Source organism: Rattus norvegicus, chromosome 16 (genome assembly GCF_021556685.1).
Source record: "Rattus norvegicus strain SHRSP/BbbUtx chromosome 16, alternate assembly SHRSP_T2T, whole genome shotgun sequence".
Classification (NCBI taxonomy): Eukaryota; Metazoa; Chordata; class Mammalia; order Rodentia; family Muridae; genus Rattus; species Rattus norvegicus.
Window position 1 is genome coordinate 21,779,888 of NC_141549.1, and position 25,472 is coordinate 21,805,359.

Consider the following 25,472-nt stretch of genomic DNA (forward strand, 5'->3'; position numbering starts at 1 on the left):
TCTTGTTGCTCTGCAAGGACCCTCTGACCTGTCCTAATGGCTCTAACAGCTTCCTCACGTCGTTTATCCTCTAAGCAGGCACGAACCATTCGCCAAAGAGGTTTTGGTCAGGGCTTAAGCTTGCCCTCTGTGGCTTCTCTATCCCACACAAAGAAAAAAGGAAACAAAAAGAGGTACAAGCCCTATCCACAAAGGATCCATTGGAAACAACATTGCCATAGTTTACAAACCTTTCGGTTTCTATAGCAAGGCTTTCATCTTCTCTGCTTACCTCCAGAGAACCTTATGGTCCCTTATCCGGGAATTTACTGACGTCACCGTCCTGAACTTGAAGAGTTCTGAATCCACGAGATTGTCCTCGGGTCACCGCACAGGCCACCAATTGTCTTGCCTGCCTCGGCCAGCAAGGAAGACGCAACACGGTCGGATTCTTCTCAACAACCTTTATTGCAGGACCACCTCTTTGCTGATACGGGGACCTCGAGCGGCAAAGCACTCGCCTTATATACACAACAGGCTGTGGCTAATTGTCCTTCAGGGATTGGCGGAGAATGAATCACCTCACTAGCATGGTACCGTCCCGGCTAACTGACTCCAGGTGCAAAACCTGCGCATGCGCAGTACCGTTGTTCACCACAGGAGGGCGACCTACAATCTCTCTTTAACCCTACTCTGAAAAACTACTCATATTACCAAGTCATGTGTTATTAGTTGCCAAAGAGAAAAGACAGTTGAAACCTAACTTTCTTCCTCTCTCTCTCTCTCTCTCTCTCTCTCTCTCTCTCTCTCTCTCTCTCCCTCTCTCTCCCTTTCTTTCTTTCTTTCTTTCTTTCTTTCTTTCCTTTGTAAAACTTTTATCCTGCTCCCTCAAGAAGTGGCCATTAATGGGGGCTTTATGAACCACTCCAAATACCTGAGATGATGGTGATGCCCCATTCTTTTTTTTTTTTTCAGAGCAGGGGACCAAACCCAGGGCCTTGTGCTTGCTAGGCAAGCGCTCTATCACTGAGCTAAATCCCCAGCCCCATGATGCCCCATTCTTGTGTAGGGTGTTTTCAGGAAAACACCTGTATTGGATTCATGACTGTCATTACTTTGTCACATCCAGAAGACCTAGTTTCACAGCACGTCTCCCCAAATTTTGTTCTTATATCATTTCTGACTCCCTCTTCAACAACAGTACCTGAGCCTTGGAGGATGTTGTGCTGGTTGAATTTAATGAACTTTCCATAAATCTACATATAATCTGGGAAGACTGAATCAGAGTAGAGGTATCTTCTCCATCACATTGTCTTGAAGGAAGTCTGTGGGTCATTTTCTTGTGATTAATGTAGAATGTCCCCTGTAATTGTAGGTGGTGGTCCTAGATGTTGGTACTCCAGGGTGGATGGGCCTCAATTGTATAAGAAAACAGGTTCAGCAAACCATGGGAGCAAGCACTGCCCCCCCCCACTTCTCTCTCTCTCTCTCTCTCTCTCTCTCTCTCTCTCTCTCTCTCTCTCTCTGAGTGTGTGTGTGTATGTGCATGTGTGTATGTGTGTGTGTGTGTGTGTGTGTGTGTGTGTGTGTGTAAGTGATGATGCATATATGTAGAGGTGAGACTGCAATGTCTTAGAGTAGGTTTGATCCTCCTACCAAGATTGAGGGTCATCAGGCTTGGATGGAAAATGATCTTATGTGCTGCATCATCTAAATGGATGCTTTTTTACGAATTTCTTCTCATTAACATTTTTTTCATTCAAAAACATAAGTGTTTTTAATATTTCTGTCCCTTTCTAAATACATCAAACATTAGAAAGTATTAAGGAACACATAAGGCTGTGCATGTACTTTAGAGGTAGTGTGAGTTTGCTTCACACATGGAAGGCAGCTCTCTAACAGTGAAGACAAGCACAATATTTTAAGGCAAGTAAATAATTTTTAGTACAATCAATAATTGTATAAGACACCAGGGCCTGATGTCTTTATTCATTTGTGTCCAGAAGAAGCCAGTGTGTTTTTCCTGCTGTTTGAAATATTTCCAGAAGTTTATGTAAAGGTATAGATGTAGCAATCTTTGTCCAGAATATATGAAGATGTCTAATAACTCAACAGTAAAAGGACAGCGTGGACAATGGATTTCAAGACACTTCTCCAGAGATTTCCAAGTACTTCATTTATATATTCGAAGATGCCCAGCTAGAAGAACATAGCAACCAGAAAAGCAACAGCTTTTGGTCCAGCCCCTGTTCCAGTTGTTCAGGACACACATGAATATCGAGCTGCACATCTGCCACACATGTACTGGGAGGCCTGTCTCCAGCCCCTGTGTGTTCTTTTGCTGATGGTTCAGACACTGAGAGCCCAAAGTGTCAAGTCTAGTTAACTCTGCTGTATGGCCTATGGAGTTTCATTCCCCTTGAGGGCTGCAATCCTTCTTCTGAATCTTGTATATGAGTCCTTAACTTCTACCCACTGTTTAGCTGTGGATATCTGCATCAGTCTGAGTAAGCTGTTCAGTGGAGCCTCTCAGAGGACAGCCATGTTAAACACTTGTCTGCAGTTGTTACAATTGTTATAAAATACTCTGTTACAGAGTATTATGAAATGTCAAGGATTGGTGCTTGCCCACGGATGGGTATCAAGTTTGGCTAGTAATTAACTGGCCATTCCCTCAGTCTCTACTCTGTCATCAATTCCTGATTTTTTTCTATCAGTTTCTTTATATGGCAGATAAATTTGATGAGTGTTTGTAAACTGAACATTGCTGCTTCCCTGGTATAAAGCCTATTTTCCAAGTATTCTATCTAGTTGTTTTGTAGAGAGTTTGGTAGCTCAGTTCATAGAGCAGGGGAGTGCAGTTGAGAAATATATTTTATATGTTTATCATTTATGTAACATATAGTATAATATAACAATATATATTCATATATATTTATATGCTGAGTGTGTGGGTCAGTGGTAGAGCACTTGTGAAGTGTCTAAAAGTGCAAGAGCACATGTGAGACTGTAAAGGAACTGAGAAATAGCAACCTTCTATATTACTGTTTGAAGTATAAATATAAAATGGTTCAGTCTTAAGCACCTGAATGTGCACAGAACTTATAAATGACAAAAGGGAGGAACCCGAAGAAGTACAGTGTGATGAATAGGTAAACAAAGTGTGGCATATCAATACAATGGACTAGTTTCTAGCAATGACAAGACTTATTGATACTAATCCTAATACATTAATAAAAATGACAAACATTAAACTCTGTGAAAGAAGAAATTCTAATGACCAAAAAGGGGTTAATGTTATATTAGATGATTTCATTTCTATTAAATACCTAGAATGAAGTGGTTGGTGGTGACATATGCCTTTAATCGCATCACTCAGGCAGCAGAGGCATGCAGTTCTCCATGAGTTTAAGGCCAGTCTGGTCTACAGAGCTAGATTCAGGACAGCCAATGCTGCTACACACACACACACACACACACACACACACACACACACACACACAAGCACGCACACGCACATGCACACACGCACCTTCATTCTGGAAATAACTCACTCACCCTCTCTCTCTCACTCACTCATTCAATCAAATCCAACAAATACCTCAAAAACCAGACACAAAAAAAATCAATCAATCAATAAGACAGTAGCAGCAACAACAAACGCTAGCAGAATGAGAAACCTGAAGTAGAAGTTAGATTGGGTTCCAGCTTGTTTCCTCATTAATCAAAGGGCCCCTCAGAAAACCATTTATATTATGGGCTATTGCAAAGGCACTGGTGCTGTACACAACCTGGTTTTAAGGTTCTATATTTGAAGTTCATACTTCTATCATCAATAGTTGGAAGTGGTACCTAAAAATTTAATAGGGGGTAGGCTGTGGAGGAATAAAGAGTAGCTTGTAATGGCCACAGGTTTTTTGGTGAAAGATAATTTTTTTTGAAAACCAATAGGGTGATAGGGGCATAATTTTAATAAAATACTAAGAAAGCACTAATAGATTGTATGCTTGTAAGTAATGAACTTAGCACATAAGTTTACTACATACATGTGAACCTATTATTATTGAAACATTATGGTTATTTCCTAAGTGTGAATGATTTTCCTATGTATATGTGTGTGCACTGTGTGAATGTCCAGGCCTGTGAAGACATAAGAGGGGTCTAGATCACCTGGAATTAGATTTGAAGATGCTTTTGGGCTTCCATGTAGGTGTCGTTGTAGGTTGCAGGGTTTGTAGGTGACAGATATTGAGGATTACCTTTGCCCTCCAGTAGCAGACAGGGTACCTTCCAGTATTATGAACTCTGGTTAGTAGGGTGAAGAGTCTAGTTAGACCCCGGCTCAACCTCTCCCACTGTGATGACAGAAGTGTTACCATCAGAAATCAGTCCTGAACATCAGATTGTGTAGACCAACCAATAGTCTTGACACAAGCCTGTGACAGTTGAGGCTTCCTATAGGACCCTATGGTTAATGACTCAGCAGTTTGTTACCCATTCCTGTTACTGGAGGTGAAATTGTGTGACACAAGATGTCTAGGTGGAGCCTTGTGTCCTCTGTTAGTTTGGCTCCATATATATTCCCTCTGTGCGCGCGCGCGCGCGCACACACACACACACACACACACACACAGATTTATATATATATATTTATATATTCACATATTCATATATATATTTATATATTCATATATTTAATTATTTTCATTTTTTAAAATTTGGCCACATATGTTAAACTGTTAAACTTGGCATTCATGCTTTTGTTGGCTGAGAGAAGTGTAGAAGAAACCTACAGGGTTTTTGGAATATGTGTATTATTGCCTTTTAAGGTGACTGGTAGTGACAGTAGTGGGAAAATAGATAAGTATAAAATAACATACATGTATTAAAAAATCATGCCTAGGAGAAAAGTATTGAGACAGAGGTCACAAAGTCCACATGGAAATGTAAAGAGAAGTGGCCTGGACATGCTTGGGGCGTTTTGAGACTGTCCATTCTAACAAGTGCTGGAGGACTCCTCCCCCCCATCCATGTACTTCCGCTTCCTGGAGCTGATGCGGGCATTCACCAAGATGGCGGTTGTGAGACTTGCTCCGTCTAGTCTGTCCAGTGTGGGTGGACCCCACATTAGCGGACTTCCAGAACAAGCCCGATCCTTAAGGGCTTTGTGGTCTCACGGGGCTGTCTGTCAGAACCAGCAACTGCAGGATGGAGCTGCGGTCATCTCCACAAGGACTTCATCTTCTCAAGAGGTAAAGGGGCAGCGCGCAAGTCTGGAGTTTAGGAAGGAAGGATTTGGCCTGTGATACACAAGGAGCAAAGGCAGCCCTCACATACATCCCCTGTTTTCCTGCCTCATTACAAACAGCTCTGGAGCATCACATAAATCAGTCATCAACCTTTCTACAAGGGCTCACAGAAGACATCTGAAGCAGATGACACCGTCTCTGGCAAGGTAACTTACTACTTCTGAGATAGAATCTCACTTTGTGGGCAGCCTGGTCTACAGAGAAACCCTGGCTCAAAACACCAAACCAAAGCAAAACCCCAAAACATTAACAGAGCCCAGGCAATCTCACAAGTCTCTGCAGCACCATTTGCCAAACAGCAAGTCAAGGCGTTCTGCTGGTCTCCCTAGCTGCTTGTCTCTCTTCAGGATCCCTAAGCATCCTTTTCATGATGGGTACCAGGTGACCCATGATTTGAAGACAGAGCCCAAGCCTGGGGACTCCTGAGTCTATACCTGCTGAATGCTCTTAGTCATATGAGACCTCCACCCTGTGGGACAGCAGCTCCTACGCCTTAATGAAACTACCTAATTTTATTTTTATGTATAACTTAAGTTGTGTAAACATACAAAAAGGTACACAGATACAGACACACACATGCACGTGGGCAAACACACACACACACACACACACACACACACACACACACACAATTGTTTTGCCTCTGTGTATTTTCTGTGTACCATGTGTGGTAGAACCTGGTGCTGGTTCCCCAGCAGACAGTTGTGAGCTGCCCTGTGTGTCTTAGCAATCAGAACTGAGTGTTATTCAAACCAAAACTAGAGCTGGTCACTGCCAAGCCCCCTATCTAGATTTTTTTTTTGTTTTTCCTGTTTTTGTTATTTTTGTTCTTTTTTCTTTTTTATTGGATATTTTATGTATTTACATTTCAAATGTTATCCCCTTTCTTGCCTCTCCCATCCCCCCTCCACAACCCCTGATTCTATGAAGACTTTCTTAATATATAGCGCATTAATGTTAATAGACAGCACTGGAAAATTAATCATAAGACAAATTGTCAACTTTAGGGCAATATCAATAATGAATATTAGATTAACATTACCTGTTTGCTAATGGATAAAAGACATATTGAACAGGAACTGTGACCATGTTCCCCTCACAGAAGGGGAGTGAGGACCTTCTGTTCTGTTGATTTTGCACTGATATACATGTGAAGGTCAGAGATTCCCATTGTCTTCCTCTCAGTTTCTTGTCCCCCACATATGTGGAGCTAAGTGTGTACTGGTCAGAGGACAGAGCCAACTGACAGTTCTGTTCTGCCACATTGTGGCTTCTGAGGACTGAACTCAGGTCATCAGGCCTCCCTGTGGGTTCCACCCCTGGTCCCTCTGTTCTGGAGACAAACCTCACTCACCCACATCCCTGGTGTGATTGATTTACTACTTTGGAGTGCACTGATATTCACACTTGCAGGCAAGTAGCTTTGGGATCCCCTTATCCCCACATCTACAGTCGGGTTTTCAAGGCAAAAGTTTTACCAATTGAGCTTTACCAACCACCAGAGCCCTTCATTATTTTCTTGGGGGGGATTTTTATTTGATATTTTTCATTTCCATTTCAAATGTTATCCCCTTTCCTAGTTTGCCATCCATGAACCCCTATTTCATCGCCCCTCCCCCTGAGGGTTTTCCCCCACCCATATACTCACCCCTTCCTACCTCCCTGTCTTAGCATTCCCTTACATTGTGGAGAGGATAGAGCCTTGGCAAGACCAAGGGCTTCTCCTCCCATTGGTGCTCAACAAGGCCGTCCTCTGCTACATATGCACCTGAAGACATGGGTCTGTCAGTGTACTCTGTAGATGGCGGGACATCTGGGTTCTTTCCAGCCCTGGCAATTACAAGTAAGGGTGCTATGAATGTAACTGAGTATGTGTCCTTGTTATATGTTGGCGCCCCTTTTGGGTATATGCCCAGGAGGCTGTATAGCTAGGTCCTCAGGTAGTACTATGTCCGAATTCTGAGGAACTTACAAACTAATTTCCAGAGTTGCAATCCCACCTACAGTGGAGGAGTGTTCCTCTTTTCTCCTCATCCTCGTCAACATTTGTTGTCACCTTAGATTTTGTTCTTAGCCATTCTGACTGGAGTGGGGTCAAATCTCAGCATTTTCTTAGTTTGATTTTTGCTGATGATTAAGGATGTTTAATAGTTCCTTAGGTACTTCAGGGCCATTTGATATTCCTCAGTTTAGAATTCTTTGTTTAGCTCTGCACCTCATTTTGTACTAGAGTTATTTGATTCTCTGCAGTCAAAACTTCTGAGTTTCTTTGTACACATTGCATATTAGCCTTCTATACTCTGTCTTCTCCTTCACCTTCTTCTTAGTCGTTGTCTTCGTTGTCTTCATCGTTGTCGTCTCTTCCTACCCCTCCTTCTCCTCTTCACCCTCCCCTCTCCCCCCTCCCCCCGCTTCCTGTGATCCTCGTCCTCCTCCTAATCCTCCTCCTCCTAATCCTCCTCCTCCTCCTCCTCCTCCTCCTAATCTTCCTCCTCCTCCTCCTCCTCCTCCTCCTCCTACTCCTCCTCAGTCTTCTTTGTCTTCGTCTTCTTCCTAGAAGTTGTCGGCTTCGTCGGCTTCTTAGGCTTTGTTGGCTACTTGGCTTCGGCTTCTTTTGCTTCTTTCCCTTCTTCTTGGCTTTGTCTTCGCCTTCTTCTTTCACTTCTTCTTTCCCTTCTTCTTCGGCTTCAGCTTCAGTTTCGGCTTCGACTTAGGCAGCTTCGGCCCCATCGGCTTCAGCGGCATCGGCTTCGTGGGCACTGGCTTGGTCGGCATCGACTTCCGGCACATCAGCGTAGGCCGCATCAGCTTCGACAGCTTCTTTGGCAGCCTCGGCCTCGCCTTCAGCTTAGGCTTTGTCTTCGGCTTTGGCCTCGGCCTCGGCCTCTGCCTCGGCTTTGGCTTCAGCTTCGGCTTCGGCTTCGGCTTTGGCTTCGGCGTTGGCTTCTTGGTCAGCTTCGGGTTCGGTGGTTTCAGCATCGACTTCGTTGGCTTCGGCGGTTTCAGCCGCATCGACAGCTTCGGTGTCGATTTCTTCGGCTGTGGCTTGGCCTGCTGCATCAGGTGCTGCTTTGGCTGCATCTTCTGCTTCTGCTTAGGTTGCTCCTGCTGCTGCTGCTACTGCTGCTCCTCCTCCTGCTCCTCCTCCCCCTCCTTTAACTTTTTCTTATTTTTCTTCTTCTTTTATATTGGATATATTTCTTTATTTAACATTTCAAATGTTATTCCCTTTCCCAGTTTCCTGTCCATAAACACCCAATGCCCTCCCCCTTCCCTGTAAGGGTCTCCCTCCACGAATCCACCCCCTTACAACCCACCCCTACATTCCCCTGAGCTGGGGGTCCAACCAGGTTAGGACCAAGGGCTTCCCCTTCCACTGGTGACCAACAAGTGTATTCTCTGATACATATACAGTTGGAGCCCTGGGTCCATATATAGTCTTTGGGTAGTGGTTTAGTCCCTGGCAATCTCTGGCATTGTTGTTCTTATGGGGTTGCAAGCACGTTCAGCTCTTTCAGTCCTTTCTCTAATTTGTGAAAGGGGGTCCTGTTCTCAATTCAGTAGTTTGCTGCTAGTGTTCACCTCTGCATTTCACATGCTCTGGTTGTGTCTCTCAGGGGACATCTATATCCGGTTCCTGTCATCACACACTTCTTAGCTTCATCAGTCTAATCTAGTTTTGGTGGCTGTATATGTATGGGCCACATGTGGGCCAGGCTCTGAATGGCTGTTCCTTCAGTCTCTGCTCTAAACTTTGCCTCCTCCTATGGATATTTTTGTTATCCCATTTTAAGAAGGAATGGAAGCATCTGTATTTTATTCATTGTTTCTTTTTTTTAGCTTCATGTGGTCTGTGGATTGCATCTAGAGTAATTCAAGGTTTTGTTCTAATAGCCACTTATCAATGAGTGCATGCCATGTGTGTTTTTCTGTGATTGGGTTACCTCACTCAGGATGATATTTTCCAGTTCCAACCATTTGCCTATAAATTTCATGAAGTCATTGTTTTTGATAGCTGAGTAATAATATTCCATTGTGTAGATGTACCACATTTTCTGTATCTATTCCTCTGTTGAAGGGCATCTGGGTTCTTTCCAGCTTCTGGCTATTATAAATAAGGCTGCGATGAACATAGTGGAGCACGTGTCTCTTTTATATGTTGAGGCATCTTTTGGGTATATGCCCAAGAGAGGTATAGCTGGATCCTCAGGCAGTTCAATGTCCAATTTTCTGAGGAACCTCCAGACTGATATCCAGAGTGGTTTTACCAGTCTGCAATCCCACCAACAATGGAGGAGTGTTCCTCTTTCTCCGCATCCTCGCCAGCATCTGCTGTCACCTGAGTTTTTGATCTTAGCCATTCTCACTGGTGTGAGGTGAAATCTCAGGGTTGTTTTGATTTGCATTTCCCTTATGACTAAAGATGTTGAACATTTCTTTAGGTGTTTCTCAGCCCTTCGGCATTCCTCAGCTGTGAATTCTTTGTTTAGCTCTGAACCCCATGTTTTAATAGTGTTATTTGTCTCCCTGCGGTCTAACTTCTTGAGTTCTTTGTATATTTTGGATATAAGGCCTCTATCTGCTGTAGGATTGGTAAAGATCTTTTCCCAATCTGTTGGTTGCCGTTTTGTCCTAACCACAGGGTCCTTTGCCTTACAGAAGCTTTGCAGTTTTATGACATCCCATTTGTCCATTCTTGATCTTAGAGCATAAGCCATTGGTGTTTTGTTCAGGAAATTTTTTCCAGTGCCCATGTGTTCCAGATGCTTCCCTAGTTTTTCTTCTATTAGTTTGCGTGTATTAGGTTTGATGTGGAGGTCCTTGATCCACTTGGACTTAAGCTTTGTACAGGGTGATAAGCATGGATCGATCTGCATTCTTCTACATGTTGACCTCCAGTTGAACCAGCACCATTTGCTGAAAATGCTATCTTTTTTCCATTTGATGGTTTTGGCTCCTTTGTCAAAAATCAAGTGACCATAGGCATGTGGGTTCATTTCTGGGTCTTCAATTCTATTCCATTGGTCTATCTGTCTGTTCTGTACCAATACCATGCAGTTTTTATCACTATTACTCTGTAATACTGCTTGAGTTCAGGGATAGTGATTCCCCCTGAAGTCCTTTTATTGTTGAGGATACTTTTAGCTATCCTGGGTTTTTTGTTATTCCAGATGAATTTGCAAATTGTTCTGTCTAACTCTTTGAAGAACTGGATTGGTATTTTGATGGGGATTGCATTGAATCTGTAGATCGCTTTTGGTAAAATGGCCATTTTTACTATATTAATCCTGGCAATCCATGAGCATGGGAGATCGTTCCATCTTCTGAGGTCTTCTTCAGTTTCTTTCTTCAGTGTCTTGAAGTTCTTATTGTACAGATCTTTTACTTGCTTTGTTAAAGTCACACCGAGGTACTTTATATTATTTGGGTCTATTATGAAGGGTGTCGTTTCCCTAATTCCTTTCTCGGCTTGTTTCTCTTTTGTGTAGAGGAAGGCTACTGATTTATTTGAGTTAATTTTATACCCAGCCACTTTACTGAAGTTGTTTATCAGCTTTAGTAGTTCTCTGGTGGAACTTTTGGGATCACTTAAATAAACTATCATATCATCTGCAAATAGTGATATTTTGACTTCTTCTTTTCCGATCTGTATCCCCTTGACCAAATCCTTTTGTTGTCTGATTGCTCTGGCTAGAACTTCAAGAACTATATTTAATAAGTATTGAGAGAGTGGGCAGCCTTGTCTAGTCCCTGATTTTAGTGGGATTGCTTCAAGTTTCTCTCCATTTAGTTTAATGTTAGCAACTGGTTTGCTGTATATGGCTTTTACTATGTTTAGGTATGGGCCTTGAATTCCTATTCTTTCCATGACTTTTATCATGAAGGGGTGTTGAATTTTGTCAAATGCTTTCTCAGCATCTAATGAAATGATCATGTGGTTTTTGTTCTGTCAGTTTGTTTATATAATGGATCACGTTGATGGTTTTCCGTATATTAAACCATCCCTGCATGCCTGGGATGAAGCCTACTTGATCATGGTGGATGATTGTTTTGATGTGCTCTTGGATTCGGTTTGTCAGAATTTTATTGAGTATTTTTGCGTCGATATTCATAAGGGAAATTGTTCTGAGGTTATCTTTCTTTGTTGGGTCTTTGTGTGGTTTAGGTATAAGAGTAATTGTGGCTTCATAGAAGGAATTCGGGAGTGATCCATCTGTTTCAATTTTGTGGAATAGTTTGGATAATATTGGTATGAGTTCTTCTATGAAGGTTTGATAGAATTCTGCACTAAACCCATCTGGACCTGGGCTGTTTTTGGTTGGGAGACCCTTAATGACTGCTTCTATCTCCTTTGGAGTTATGGGGTTGTTTAACTGGTTTATCTGTTCCTGATTTAACTTCGGTACCTGATATTTGTCTAGGAACTTGTCCATTTCCTGTAGATTTTCAAGTTTAGTTGAATATAGGCTTTTATAGTAAGATCTGATGATTTTTTGAATTTCCTCTGAATCTGTAGTTATGTCTCCCTTTTCATTTCTGATTTTGTTAATTTAGACACACTCTCAGTGTCCTCTCGTTAGTCTGGCTAAGGGTTTATCTATCTTGTTGATTTTCTCAAAGAACCAACTTTTGGTTCTGTGGATACTTTCTATGGTCCTTTTTGTTTCTACTTGGTTGATTTCAGCTCTGAGTTTGATTATTTCCTGCCTTCTACTCCTCCTGGGTGTATTTGCTTCTTTTTGCTCTAGAGCTTTTAGGTGTGCTGTCAAGCTGCTGACATATGCTCTTTCCTGTTTCTTTCTGCAGGCACTCAGCGCTATGAGTTTTCCTCTTAGCACAGCTTTCATTGTGTCCCATAAGTTTGGGTATGTTGTATCTTCATTTTCATTAAATTCTAAAAAGTTTTTAATTTCTTTCTTTATTTCTTCCTTGACTAGGTTATCATTGAGTAGAGCATTGTTCAATTTCCACGTATATGTGGTCATTCTTCCCTTATTGTTTTTGAAGACCAGTTTTAGGCCGTGGTGGTCTGATAGCACACATGGGATTATTTCTATCTTTCTGTACCTGTTGAGGCCCGTTTTTTGACCAACTATATGGTCAATTTTGGAGAAAGTACCATGAGGAGCTGAGAAGAAGGTATATCCTTTTGCTTTAGGATAGAATGTTCTATAAATATCTGTTAAGTCCATTTGGCTCATGACTTCTCTTAGTCTGTCTACGTCTCTGTGTAATTTCTGTTTCCATGATCAGTCCATTGATGAGAGTGGGGCGTTGAAATCTCCCTTTATTATTGTGTGAGGTGCAATGTGTGTTTTGAGCTTTAATAAGGTTTCTTTTACGTATGTAGGTGCCCTTGTATTTGGGGCATAGTTATTTAGGATTGAGAGTTCATCTTGGTGGATTTTTCCTTTGATGAATATGAAGTGTCCTTCCTTATCTTTTTTGATGACTTTTAATTGAAAATTGATTTTTTTTGATATTAGAATGGCTACTCCAGCTTGCTTCTTCTGACCATTTGCTTGGAAAGTTGTTTTCCAGCCTTTCACTCTGAGGTAGTGTCTGTCTTTGTCTCTGAGGTGTGTTTCCTGTAGGCAGCAGAATACAGGGTCCTCGTTGCGTATCCAGTTTGTTAATCTATGTCTTTTTATTTGGGAGTTGTGGCCATTGATGTTGAGAGATATTAAGGAATAGTGATTATTGCTTCCTGTTATATTCATATTTGGATGTGAGGTTATGTTTGTGTGCTTTTCTTCTCTTTGTTTTGTTGCCAAGACGATTAGTTTCTTGCTTCTTCTAGGGTATAGCTTGCCTCCTTATGTTGGGCTTTACCCTTTATTATCCTTTGTAGTGCTGGATTTGTAGAAAGATATTGTGTAAATTTGGTTTTGTCATGGAATATCTTGGTTTCTCCATCTATGTTAATTGAGAGTTTTGCAGGATACAGTAACCTGGGCTGGCACTTGTGTTCTCTTAGGGTCTGTATGACATCTGTCCAGGATCTTCTGGCCTTCATAATTTCTGGCGAAAAGTCTGGTGTGATTCTGATAGGTCTGCCTTTATATGTTACTTGACCTTTTCCCCTTACTGCTTTTAATATTCTTTCTTTATTTTGTGCGTTTGGTGTTTTGACTATTATGTGACGGGAGGTGTTTCTTTTCTGGTCCAATCTATTTGGAGTTCTGTAGGCTTCTTGTATGCCTATGGGTATCTCTTTTTTTAGGGTAGGGAAGTTTTCTTCTATGATTTTGTTGAAGATATTTACTGGTCCTTTGAGCTGGGAGCCTTCACTCTCTTCTATACCTATTATCCTTAGGTTTGATCTTCTCATTGAGTTCTGGATTTCCTGTATGTTTTGGACCAGTAGCTTTTTCCGCTTTACATTATCTTTGACAGTTGAGTCAATGATTTCTAGGGAATCTTCTGCTCCCAAGATTCTCTCTTCCATCTCTTGTATTCTGTTGGTGAGGCTTCTATTTACAGCTCCTTGTCTCTTTTTTTGATTTTCTATATCCAGGGTTGTTTCCATGTGTTCTTTCTTGATTGCTTCTATTTCCATTTTTAATTCCTTCAACTGTTTGATTGTGTTTTCCTGGAATTCTTTCAGGCATTTTTGCGATTCCTCTCTGTAGGCTTCTACTTGTTATCTAAGGGAGTTCTTCACGTCTTTCTTGAAGTCCTCCAGCATCATGATCAAATATGATTTTGAAACTAGATCTTGCTTTTCTGGTGTGTTTGGATATTCCATGTTTATTTTGGTGGGAGAATTGGGCTCCGATGATGGCATGTAGTCTTGGTTTCTGTTGCTTGGGTTCCTGCACTTGCCTCCCGCCATCATATTATCTCTAGTGTTACTTTTTTCTGCTATTTCTGACAGTGGCTAGACTGTCCTATAAGCCTGTGTGTCAGGAGTGCTGTAGACCAGTTTTCCTGTTTTCTTTCAGCCAGTTATGGGGACAGAGTTTTCTGCTTTCGGGCGTGTAGTTTTTCCTCTCTATAGGTCTTCAGCTGTTCCTGTGGGCCTGTGTCTTGAGTTCAGCAGGCAGGTCACTTGCAGGGGAAAAGTTGGTCCTACCTGAGGTTCCGAGGCTCAAGTGTGCTCGTGGGGTACTGCCTAAGTCCTCTCCGCGGCGGCAGCAACCGAGGAGATCTGCGCCGCTCTTTCCGGGAGCCTCCGTGCACCAGGGTTCCAGATGGCGTTTGGTGTTTTCCTCTGGCGTCTGGATGTGTGCAGAGTGCAGTCTCTTCTGGTTTCCCAGGTGTGTCTGCCTCTCTGTAGTTTTAGCTCTCCCTCCCACGGGATTTGGGTGCAGAGAACTGTTTATCTGGTCTGTTTCCTCAACTTGAGTATTTCTTATTTACATTTCAATTGTTATTACCTTTCCTGGTTTCCAAGCAAACATCCCCCTAACCCCTTCCCCTCCCCTTCTATATGGGTGTTCCCCTTTCCATCCTCCTCACCTTACAACCCTCCCCACAACAATCCTGTTCACTGGGCATTAGGTCTTGGCAGCACCAAGGGCTTCCCCTTCCACCGGTGCCCTACTACATTGCTACCTATGCAGTTGGAGACCAGGGTCAGTCCATGTATAGTCTTTGGGTAGTGGCTTAGTGGTTGATGGTTTAGTCTCTGGGAGCTCTGGAGGGTCTGGATGGTTGATGTTGTTGTTATTCCTATGGGATTGAAAGCCCCTTCAGCTCCTTCAGTCTGTTTTATTTTTCTTCTTTTTAATTGGATATATTTATTTATGTTCAAATGTACATTCCTTTCCCATTTTCCTGTCCGTAAGCCTCCTATCCCCTCCTCCTTCATCATAACTGTGGCCATCCCATTCACTCCCCCTTTCTATGCCCCCGACATTTCCCTGCTCTGGGGTCCATCCTTGGCAGGACCAAGGACTTCCCCTTCCACTGGTGCCCAAAAATGATATTCCAACTCTGCAGCATATGCAGTTGGAGTCCTGGGACAGTCTATGTAAAGTCTTTGGGTAGTGATTTAGTCCCTGGAAGCTCTGGATGGTAGGCCTTGATATTGTTATGAGGTTTCAAGAACCTTCAGATCTTTCAGTCCCTTCTGTAATTTCCCCAAGGGTGCCCCATTCTCAGTTGAGTAGGTTGCTGCTAGTGTTTACCTATGTATTTGACATGCTCAGCTCGTGTCTCTCAGGAGAGACCTATATCCGGTTCCTGTCATCATGCTCTTCTTAGCTTCATCAGTCTCACCTAGTTTTGGTGGCGCTCTCTCTCTCTCTCTCTCTCTCTCTCTCTGTGTGTGAGTATTTCTGTATATATATATATATATATATATATATATATATATATATATATATATATATGGGGCACATGTTGGGCAGGCTCTGAATGGCCGTTTCTTGAGTGTCTGCTGTAAAGTTTGCCTCCGTATACCCTCCTATGAATATTTTTGTTCCCCATTTTAAGAAGGATTGCAAGCATCTGAATTTTGGTCATCCTTCTTGAACTTCATGGAGTCTGGGGATTGCATCTTGGGTAATTTGAGCTTTTGGGCTAACATACAATTATCACTGAGTGTAGACCATGTGTGTTTTCCTGTGAATGGGTTAACTCACTCAGGTTGACATTTTCCAGTTCCATCCATTTGCCTCTGAATTTCATGAAATCATATAGTTGAGTAGTACTCCATTGTGTAGATGTACCACATTTTCTGTATCCATTCCTCTGTTGAAGGGCATCTGGGTTCTTTCCAGCTTCTGGCTATTATAAATAAGTCTGCTATGAACATAGTGGAGCATGTGTCCTTGTTATATGTTGGAGCACCATTTGGGTCTTTGCCCAGGAGAGGTGTAGCTGGGTCCTCAGGTAGTGGAATGTTCAATTTTCTGAGGAACCTCCAGACTGATTTCCAAATTGGTTGTACCAGTTTGCAATCCTACCAACAATGGAGGAGTGTTCCTCTTTCTCCACATCCTCACCAGCATCTACTGTCACCTGAGATTTTATCCTAGCCATTCTGACTAGTGTGAGGTGAAATTGTAGGGTTGTTTTGATTTGCATTGCCCTGATGACTAAGGATGTTGAACATTTCCTAAGGTGCTTCTCACCCATTCGATATTCCTCACCTTTGAATTTTTGTTTAGCTCTGTACCCCAGTTTTTGATAGTGTTATTTGGCTCTCTGGAACATAGGTTCTTGAGTTCTTTCTATATTTTTGATATTAGCCCTGTATCAGATGTAGTATTAGTAAAGATCTTTTCCCAATTTGTCGATTTCTATTTTGTCCTAACAACAGTGTCCTTTGCCTCATAGAAGCTTTGTAGTTTTATGAGATCCCATTTGTTGATTCTTTATCTTAGAGCATAAACCATTGGTGTTTTGTTCAGGAAATTTTTCCCAGTTCTCACGTGTTTGAGACAGTTCCCTACTTTTTCTTCTGTTACTTTCAGTGCATGTGGTTTGATTTGGAGGTCCTTGATCCATGTGGACTTAAGGTTTGTATAGGGAGATAAGAATGGACCCAAAGCCCTTGGTCCTCCGAAGGTTGGACTCCCAGTGCAGGGGTATGTGGGGGGGCAGTAAGGGGAATGTATGGGGTAATACCCATATGGGGGAGGATATTGGAGGGGATGGGGGCAGATGGACCGGAAACTGGGAAGGGGAATAACTTTTAAAATGTAAATAAAGAAACATATCTAATAAAAGATTAAAAAAAAGAACGTAACTATTTGCATTCTTCTACATGCTGTCCTCCATTGATCTAGAACCATATGTTGAAAACGCTTTTTTTCCATTGGATGATTTTAGCTCCTTTTTCAAAGATTAAGTGACCAACGGTGTGTGGAAACATTTCTGGATTTTCAGTTTTATTTCGCTGATCTATCTGCAGGTCTCTGTACCAATACCATACAGTTTTTATGACTATTGCTCTGTAATACTGTTTGTGGTGAGGGATGGTGATTCCCCAGGAAGTTCTTTCATTGTTGAGTATAGTTTTTGCTATTCTTGTTTTTTTGTTCTTTCAACGGGCCTCTGTGTCAGCACTCAGGTGGAATTGTTTTCCTGTTTTCTTTCAGCCATTTCTGGGAAGAGGTGCTCTGCTCTCAGGTATGGAGGTGCTCCTGGTGACTGTCTTTGAGCTCTTGGCACAGGTAGGAATTGGAAGGATCCCCCACCCCCGACTGCTCCTATGTCCCTGCACCCAGCAGGCAGAGATGACACTAGACCATTCCCTCTTAGGCTGGGAATGTGGGCAGAGGGTAGTCTCCTTTGATTTCTCAGGAGTGTCCTCACTTCTGAGGGTCCAGCTCTCTCCCCCACAGGATTTGGGAGCAGGGAGCTGTTTGACTCATTCAGTTCAGTTCTGGGCACCGACCAGAACTGCAGGTACCTGCTGCTAACAGTTCCTATATTACTGTGTCCAGAGGAACTATGCAGTTTCCTGTCTGACCAGGGATGTGGGCAGAGGTGAGCAGAAGTGTCCTGCGGTTTCAGGATGTTCTGCACTTCTCAGTTTTCAGCTCTCTTCCCCACGGGATTTGAGATTAGGGATCTACACTCTCATTCTCATTTCCTATTTTTTTTGCTTGAAGGAGAATTGATGATACACCAGCATATTTTCTGAAGTCCATATGCTTCTTGATCATTTTGTTATTTTAGGGTGTTAATTAGTTGTTAAGGTAGAGCTTCATGTAAATAATGCAAGAATGAATTATATTTTGAAAATATTCTTTTGCTTATTGAATATTTTCTTTAAAACTCTGATTTGTCCAACTTTACTTTTTCATTCTGTCAGTCCATTTATTCCCCACATGTAACTTAAATATCTATTGTGTATAATACACATTCTAATATATCTCAAGATCTTCCCATTCCTCAACCTTTACATTCCTCTGCCCAGTCAAGCTTCCTTACATTATATGAATGTAAATATAACATGAAATGAACTTTGCTATTTGGAAACCTCGTTTCTTTTTGCTGAAACCTTTTAGACTCTCATGTATAGGAGATTGGATGCCATAGGTTATCTCCTTGTATTTATATTTACCCAATTTGTTGTAAGTCCAGGGACACATCGACCATTTTACCACAAAGCCTGAGGTCCTGCTTTACTACCTTTTAGCCCCTGTGTTACCATGGATACTTTATCTATTACCTAAGCATTATGTGGTGATCCTAATGGCAGCAAATATGGAAACCTTAATCGTGGGTGTAAAAAAATGAAATTTGGAAATGAAAAGAGTCAAAGTATTGGTGACTGGGGGTTTCAATTTTTCATTTGTTGCTAAAATTTACGGAGATACAAATAGTCTGTAGATCTGCATCTGTAGGTCATGCCTATGTTGTGTCAGTCATCTAGCATAAGACCCACAACATGTCAGTCACCCACAAGTCATACAGGTTATCAAAAATCTGTCCCTAAAACCTACATAGCCTGTTAATTATCCAAAGGAAAAGCCCACAGCCTGGCAACCATCCATAAGAATTGCCCATGTCCTGTCAGTCATCCACTGGAAACCCCCTCATCCTGTCAATCATCTATCAGCAACTCACAAAACCTGTCAGTCACCCAGAAGAAATTATCAGAGTCTGTCAATCAGACCTAACAAATGGCCATAGTCTATTAATCACCCACAGGACATGCCCACAAAGTTATATACAAACCCTTCAGAGCCTGTTAGTCATTCATTAGAAACTCCCATAGCCTCTCATTCAATGGAGAGACCCACAGCTTGTCAGTCTTTCATAACATATCTTAGAGCCTGTCAATTATTCATAGGTAGAGTCAACAGCCTGTCTCTCAACCGTAGGAAACACATACCAACTTTGTCACTTGTCCAAAGTACAAGCCCACACTATGTCAGTCATTCACAGGAAATACCCACACCCTGTCCATCATTCATAAGAAACACCCAACGACTGTCAACCATACATAGTACACATCTACAATTGTTCAATATGCATAGCAAACATGCACAGCCTTCCAGTCAGTCATCCGTATTAGCTGACTGCTACCTGCAAATCATCCATAGAAAGTACCCACAACCTGTCAGGCATTCATAGGAAACACCTACAACATGTCAATCATCCGTAGGAAGGAGTTACAGCCTGATTGTCACCTACATGGCAGACCCCCAACCTGGCAACCATCTGTGGGAAAAACCTGCAGCCTATCAAACACCCATAGGAATTGCCCACAGCCTTAGAACCATTTCTAAAAAATGCCCATATCCTCTGAAAATCCACAGAGAAAGTCAACAGCCTTTCAGTCATCTATTGGAAACACACACAGTCTGTTAGTCATCTAGAGGACACACACATTGCTTGAGAGTCATCCATAGGAAAAACTAAGTGCATGCCATGCATGCATAGGAAATGACCACAGCAAGCCAATTGTGCATAGGAATTTCCAATAGTCTGTCAGTTATCAAGAGAAAATTCACACAGTCTGTCAATTATACAAAGTAAATATCAACAGTATTCAATTAAATATTAAACATAGAAATGTTCAAAAACCCACAACCCCCACACACTCACAACATAAATAGGGACATGATAAACCTGGGAGACAGCACACAATAAATCATGCTGATAGCAAAGATCCATCTCTGCCTCCGGCTCCTCCTCCTACATCATTCAGGCCTCAGGTTTGCCATGCAGAGCCGATCCTGTTACCATGCCTGCTTGAAATCAAATGGGGAGATGTTTGTGATGAGGAACTTCATCAATTTATTCTAATAGCTTTATAAAAATCATGTAGTGAAGGAAGCGCAGGATTTTGTTTCTGTTGACAGCACATTTTCAGAAGGGTTTAGTCCACGGTTTTTCTGCATACGGTAGCTAATTCTTCAGAGCTCCTGATAAAGCAGAAAAGTGTGAAAACAAGGCCCTGCCTTGTGTGTCCATTCAAGAGTCCAACCTCACCTTATTTCAATTATATTGACAATAGCAACAAGAAACGTCAGAAAAATGAAAGGAAATGCCTCATTGTGAATATGATCACAGTTTACCAAGGATATAAACACAAATGTTTACACAATATGAACATAGAATTAATATTTATTTAATAAATCCCAGTGAGAGGTTTACAGCGTGCCTCAATTGTTTACATTCCTGAATGAAAGACACACACACACACACACACACACACACGCACACAAACACACACACACCTACACACACACACCCCTACACAAAGGGAGTATAAATTAGTCATAGGAGGGAATACAAAGTGTGAAGCAGAGACTGAAGGAAAGGCCATCCAGAGAGTGCAACGTAAGGGGATCCATCCCACATGCAGTCACCAAACTCAGGCACTCTTGGGGATGCCAAGAGGTGCATGCTGACAGGAGCCTGATATAGGTGTCATCTGAGAGGCTCTGCCAGAGCCTGAGAAATTTAGAGGCAATGTTCTCAACAAACCATTGGACTGAGAAGTGGGACCACAATGGAGGAGTTAGAGAAAGGACCCCATAGGAAGAAAAACAATGTCAACCAACCAGATACCGCAGAGCATCCAGGGACTAAAGCTCCAAGTAAAGCATACACATGGAGCAACCCCTGGCTCCAGCAGAATATGGAGCAGAAGATGGACCTTGTTGGGCATCAATGGGAAGGGAGGCCTGTGGTCCTGTGAAGACACAATGCCCCAGTGAAGGAGAATGCCAGGGCAGGGAAGCAGGTGGGAGTGGGTGGGAGGGTGGGGAGTGCCCTTGTGGAGGCATGGTGTGGGGTGATGTGATGGGCTGAGGTTTTCTGGAGGGGAATCATTTCATATGTAAATAAAAAATCTTACGAATGAAATGAAAAAGAGTAGAGGGCTATTCCTATAAAAACTGGAAATCAATGGAACTAAATATTTTCTGAGGGCAGTTTAAAGAAGAAAATGTCTGTGGAAATTTAGAAGATGGTAAGTGACCTCAAAACATTCCATGTTCTATGTTGAAGAGAATTTTGTCTTCTGAATTCTAAAACTGACTCTTTTTCCATTCTTAATCCTGTAGGAGAGCGAGGTCCACCTAATTCCTACTCTTTCATGCTTACTGATCAAGAAAATAGTTCTCTCCTTCTAAATTCACTGTTTATGAGTCTAGAACTTCTTTGTTGTTACTTTGGTTGCAACAATTGCATCCCCCTACACTCTGTTGCAACTCTGAAATTTTCAGTGCACTTTAAAAATTGATTCTATAGTATTTTATCCTTTGGAATATTTTTAGGTCTAGAGATATGGCTCAGTCGTTAAGAGCTTTGGCTAACTGCACTTCTAGGAGACCTGAGCCTAATATGCAGCTGTACATTTTGGCCTTCAACTGTGTGTAACTACAGTTTGAAGGGGATGTTGAATTCTATTCTGGATGCTACAGACACTACATTCATTTGGTGCACAGAAATACATGCTAAGTATCTATACAGGTCAAATATCAAAATAATACATACTTACCCATGGGTGTCTGTTTTTACCACCTATGTTGCACCTATAGTGTCCAGAAGAGAGGTTCAGGTCCCAGAGATGTAAGTGCTCTTAGGCACTGGATGATTCTGAGAATAGAAATAGGTTGTTGGAAAATGCAACCAACCCTTATCAATATTGAGTCATTCCTCTAAGCCCCACATTGATTTTCCCTATTTTATAGTGTAATTTTGCTTTGTTTTTGTCCATGGCAGTTGGAGCTCTTCAAGAGAGCACTACTTCTTAAGCCCTCCCAGGTCAGGCTTTCGGGTCCCTGGGTTTATCAATTAAAATTGGGGTACAAAGATAAGCAGAGAATTCTCAACAAAGGAATTTCAAATGGCCAAGAAGCACTTAAAGAAATCTTCAAAGTCCTTAACCATCTTTGAAATGAGAATCAAAATGATGCTGAGATTTCATATACACTGTTAGAAAGGCTAAGTCCATAATTTCAAGTGATAGTACATGCTGGTAAGGATGTGGAGCACAGAAAAGATTTTTTCATTGTTGCTGGAGTAGAAATTTGTACAATCAATTTGGAAAATTAATTTGGCATTTTCTCTGAATACTCAAAATAATTTTACCTCAAGACCTAGCTATACCTCTCCTAGGCATTTACACAAACGGTTACCTACTATACAACAGGGACACTTGCTCAACTATGATCATAGTAGCTTTGTTCATAATACCCATAAACTAGAAACAATTCAATTGCCCCTAAAACAAGGATGGATAAAAAATAATGTGGTACATTTGCACTGTAGAATACTATTCAGCTATGAAAAACAAAGACATCTTGAATTTTGCAAGCAAATAGGTGGAAATTGAGAATATCATCCTGAGTTAGGTAACCCACACCCAAAAACATGCATTGAATGTACTGACTTATAAGTGCTTATTAGTCAAAATTACAGTGTAATCATAATATACCGTATATACAGAAAGATACTGAATATGAAGGAAAGCTCAATATAAAATACCTGATTCTCACTTAGGAGGGGGAATAAAATAGTCATAGGAGAAATATGTAGGGAGAGGACTGAGTAAGAGAGGGATAGGAAGAGGAATAGGGAATGAGTTGAGTATGAAGTTTGAGGAGAGACAGAAGAGAGGGCTGGAGAACCAGAAGTGTAAATGAAAACCTATAGCTGGAGAGAGGGAGAGAGAGACAGAGAGAATAAGAGAGAGAGAGAGACAGAGAGAGAGAGAGGAGAGAGACAGAGACAGAGACAGAGAGACAGAGAGAGAGACAGACAGAGGCAGAGAGAGACAGAGTTGTGGGGTGCGGAAGGTGGGAACATCTTGAGGATATACCAGACACCTGGAGTGGGAAATTTCCCACGGTAAATAGTGGTGACATTAGCTGATACTCCTGGCAGTGGGGATATGGAAACTGAAGATGCCACTTCTGTAGCCACACAGGAACTCCAGTGGGAATATAAGGACAACAACCCATAAGAAGACACAAAACTTTTGACCCCAAGTTTATCCTTCCTACAAGAAATGCAGAGAGAAATGTGGAGCAGAGACTATGGGAATGGACAACCTATAAAGGTCCAAGTTTAGACCCATCCACAGGCAAGTACAAGTTCCTGACAATATTAATGATACTTTGTTATACTAGAAGACAAAGGAATCACTTAACCCTCCGCTGACAGGTTCTACCTAGCAGCTGACTGAAACAGATTCAGAAACCCATAGTGAAACATTGTATCATGCCTACAGACTCTTATGGGAGATTTAGGGGAATGAGTGAGGGCCTGGAACAGAACATCAACTACACAGAATACCAACAGAGTCATCTAAACTGAACCTTTGGGACCTCTCAGAGACTGAACTATGTAGTACATGAAGCAGACCTTGTCTGACACACATTTGTTGAAGATGTGCAGCTCACTCTTTATTTCGAGTGCTAAAAGTGGGGTGGGAGCTCTTTTTAAAGCCGTTTCTTGTCTGTGAAATCTGATACTTTTTCTAGACTCAGTAGGAGTGGATGAACGTAATCCTGCTGTTTCTTGATGTGGCAAGGTGCGGGAATACTCACGGGGCTGGGGAGTTCAACCTCTTAGAGGAGGAGGAGAGGTGGGATGGAAGGAAGAATGGTGTTAGGATGGTCTCAGAGGGGGCAATGATTGAGATATAAAGTGAATAAAAATATAAAAAATAAAACAAAAGTATATGTAATATATAGCAGAGGACCCCTTGGTCAGGCTTCTGTCACAGAAGATGCCACTAATCCTCAAGAGATTGGAGGCCCCAGGAAGTTTAGACGTTTTGTGGGTGTGGATATCCCCAGTAGAATTGGCCGGGGGTTATGGGATCCAGAATTCTTGGGGAATGGGCCAGGAGGGGAATAATATCTAGAGTGTAAAATTGATTAATTTATTTACTAATTAAAAATTCTTTGGATCTTTGTAGATGTAAAATTGTCAGTATAACCCTTTAAGAAATTATTCATATCTACATCAAAATGATAATTCACCATTATAAAGCTCTCATGATCCTAGAGATGCAGATAAGATCTTGTCTATCTAGAGGATTAAATATTATTTATTGCATTATTAAAGTCAGAGTCTATATGACCAACTGAGGAGAGGTAAAATGGTTTTGAAATTATTCAACGTTAGTATTGAAAGACATCCTTGAGAGAATAGGGATACCCAGTGTCCTAGTTAGGGTATTACTGCTGTGAATAGACACCATGACCAAGACAAATCTTATGAAGGACAACGTTTAATTGGGGCTGGTTTATGTGTTCAGAGGTTCACTTGATTATCATCAAGGTAGGGGTATGGTGGCATCCAGGGAGACATGGTGCAGGAGGAGCTGAGAGACTACATCTTTATGTGAAGGCTGTTAGTTTAAGACTGACTCCCATGCAGCTAGGATCAGGGTCCTAAAGCCTACACCTCAGTGACACACATTCCAACATGGTCACAACTTGGAATATTGCTATTCCCTGGGCTTCACACATATAAACCATCAGACCCAGGATACAGTTCAATATAATAAAGACAAGATAAGAATGGTACACAGCAAGTATCATTCTAAAATATATATGCCCAAGCATTCACACTAAATCAGAAATCAGAAATGTGAAAAGTATATTTGATCTTCCCCTGTTCAATAAAATCATTGAAGTCTTAGCTAGAATAACAGCACAAGTGAATGAGATAGATGTACACCCTTGAAAGAATGAAGCCAATGTCACTTTATTTAGGCCTGGGTGGTTGATATACACAAAAGACTCTAAAGCCTCCACCAAAATTCCCCTGCAGCTATTCAATTGTTCAGCATTGTATTAGAGGAAAAGGAATGCATCAAACCAAGTTAGTTTCTTAAATCCAAATACCCAGCACACTCTGCAAATAAGCAAACTAACAGATTCTCACAGATATTATAGATTAAATATAACCAAGGAATTGAATGACTTGTACAGTTAAAAACTCTAAACTTAACGTAAATTAACAGAAGAAGATACAGTAACATGGAAAGGCCCCACGCTCCTAGGTCAGAAGGATTAATATGGTGGAGTTGGATGTGATGGTTTATATTTCCTTGGCTCAGGGGTGGCACTATTAGAAGCATGGTCCTGTTGGAGTAGGTGTGGCCCTGTTGGAGTAGGTGTGCGACTGTGTGTAAGGGGTTTAACACACTCATCCTAGCTGCCTAGAAGGCAGTATTCTGTAGGACCATCCAGATGAAGATCTACAGCTCTCAGATCCTCCTTCACCATGTCTGATTGGTGGCTGCAGTGATCC

At 41.7% G+C, this 25,472-nt stretch overlaps 1 long non-coding RNA gene across 2 annotated transcripts in view; it reads right to left on the minus strand.

The window, feature by feature from the left end:
- The window catches only part of LOC148000453 (uncharacterized), an 87,356-nt gene that overhangs the window by 19,066 nt on the left and 42,818 nt on the right, over positions 1–25,472 (minus strand). For both annotated transcript variants that reach the window (XR_015639724.1, XR_015639723.1), the window contains exon 2: positions 21,703–21,800. This is a non-coding gene — a long non-coding RNA (uncharacterized LOC148000453). The remainder of the gene's footprint in view (positions 1–21,702; positions 21,801–25,472) is intronic.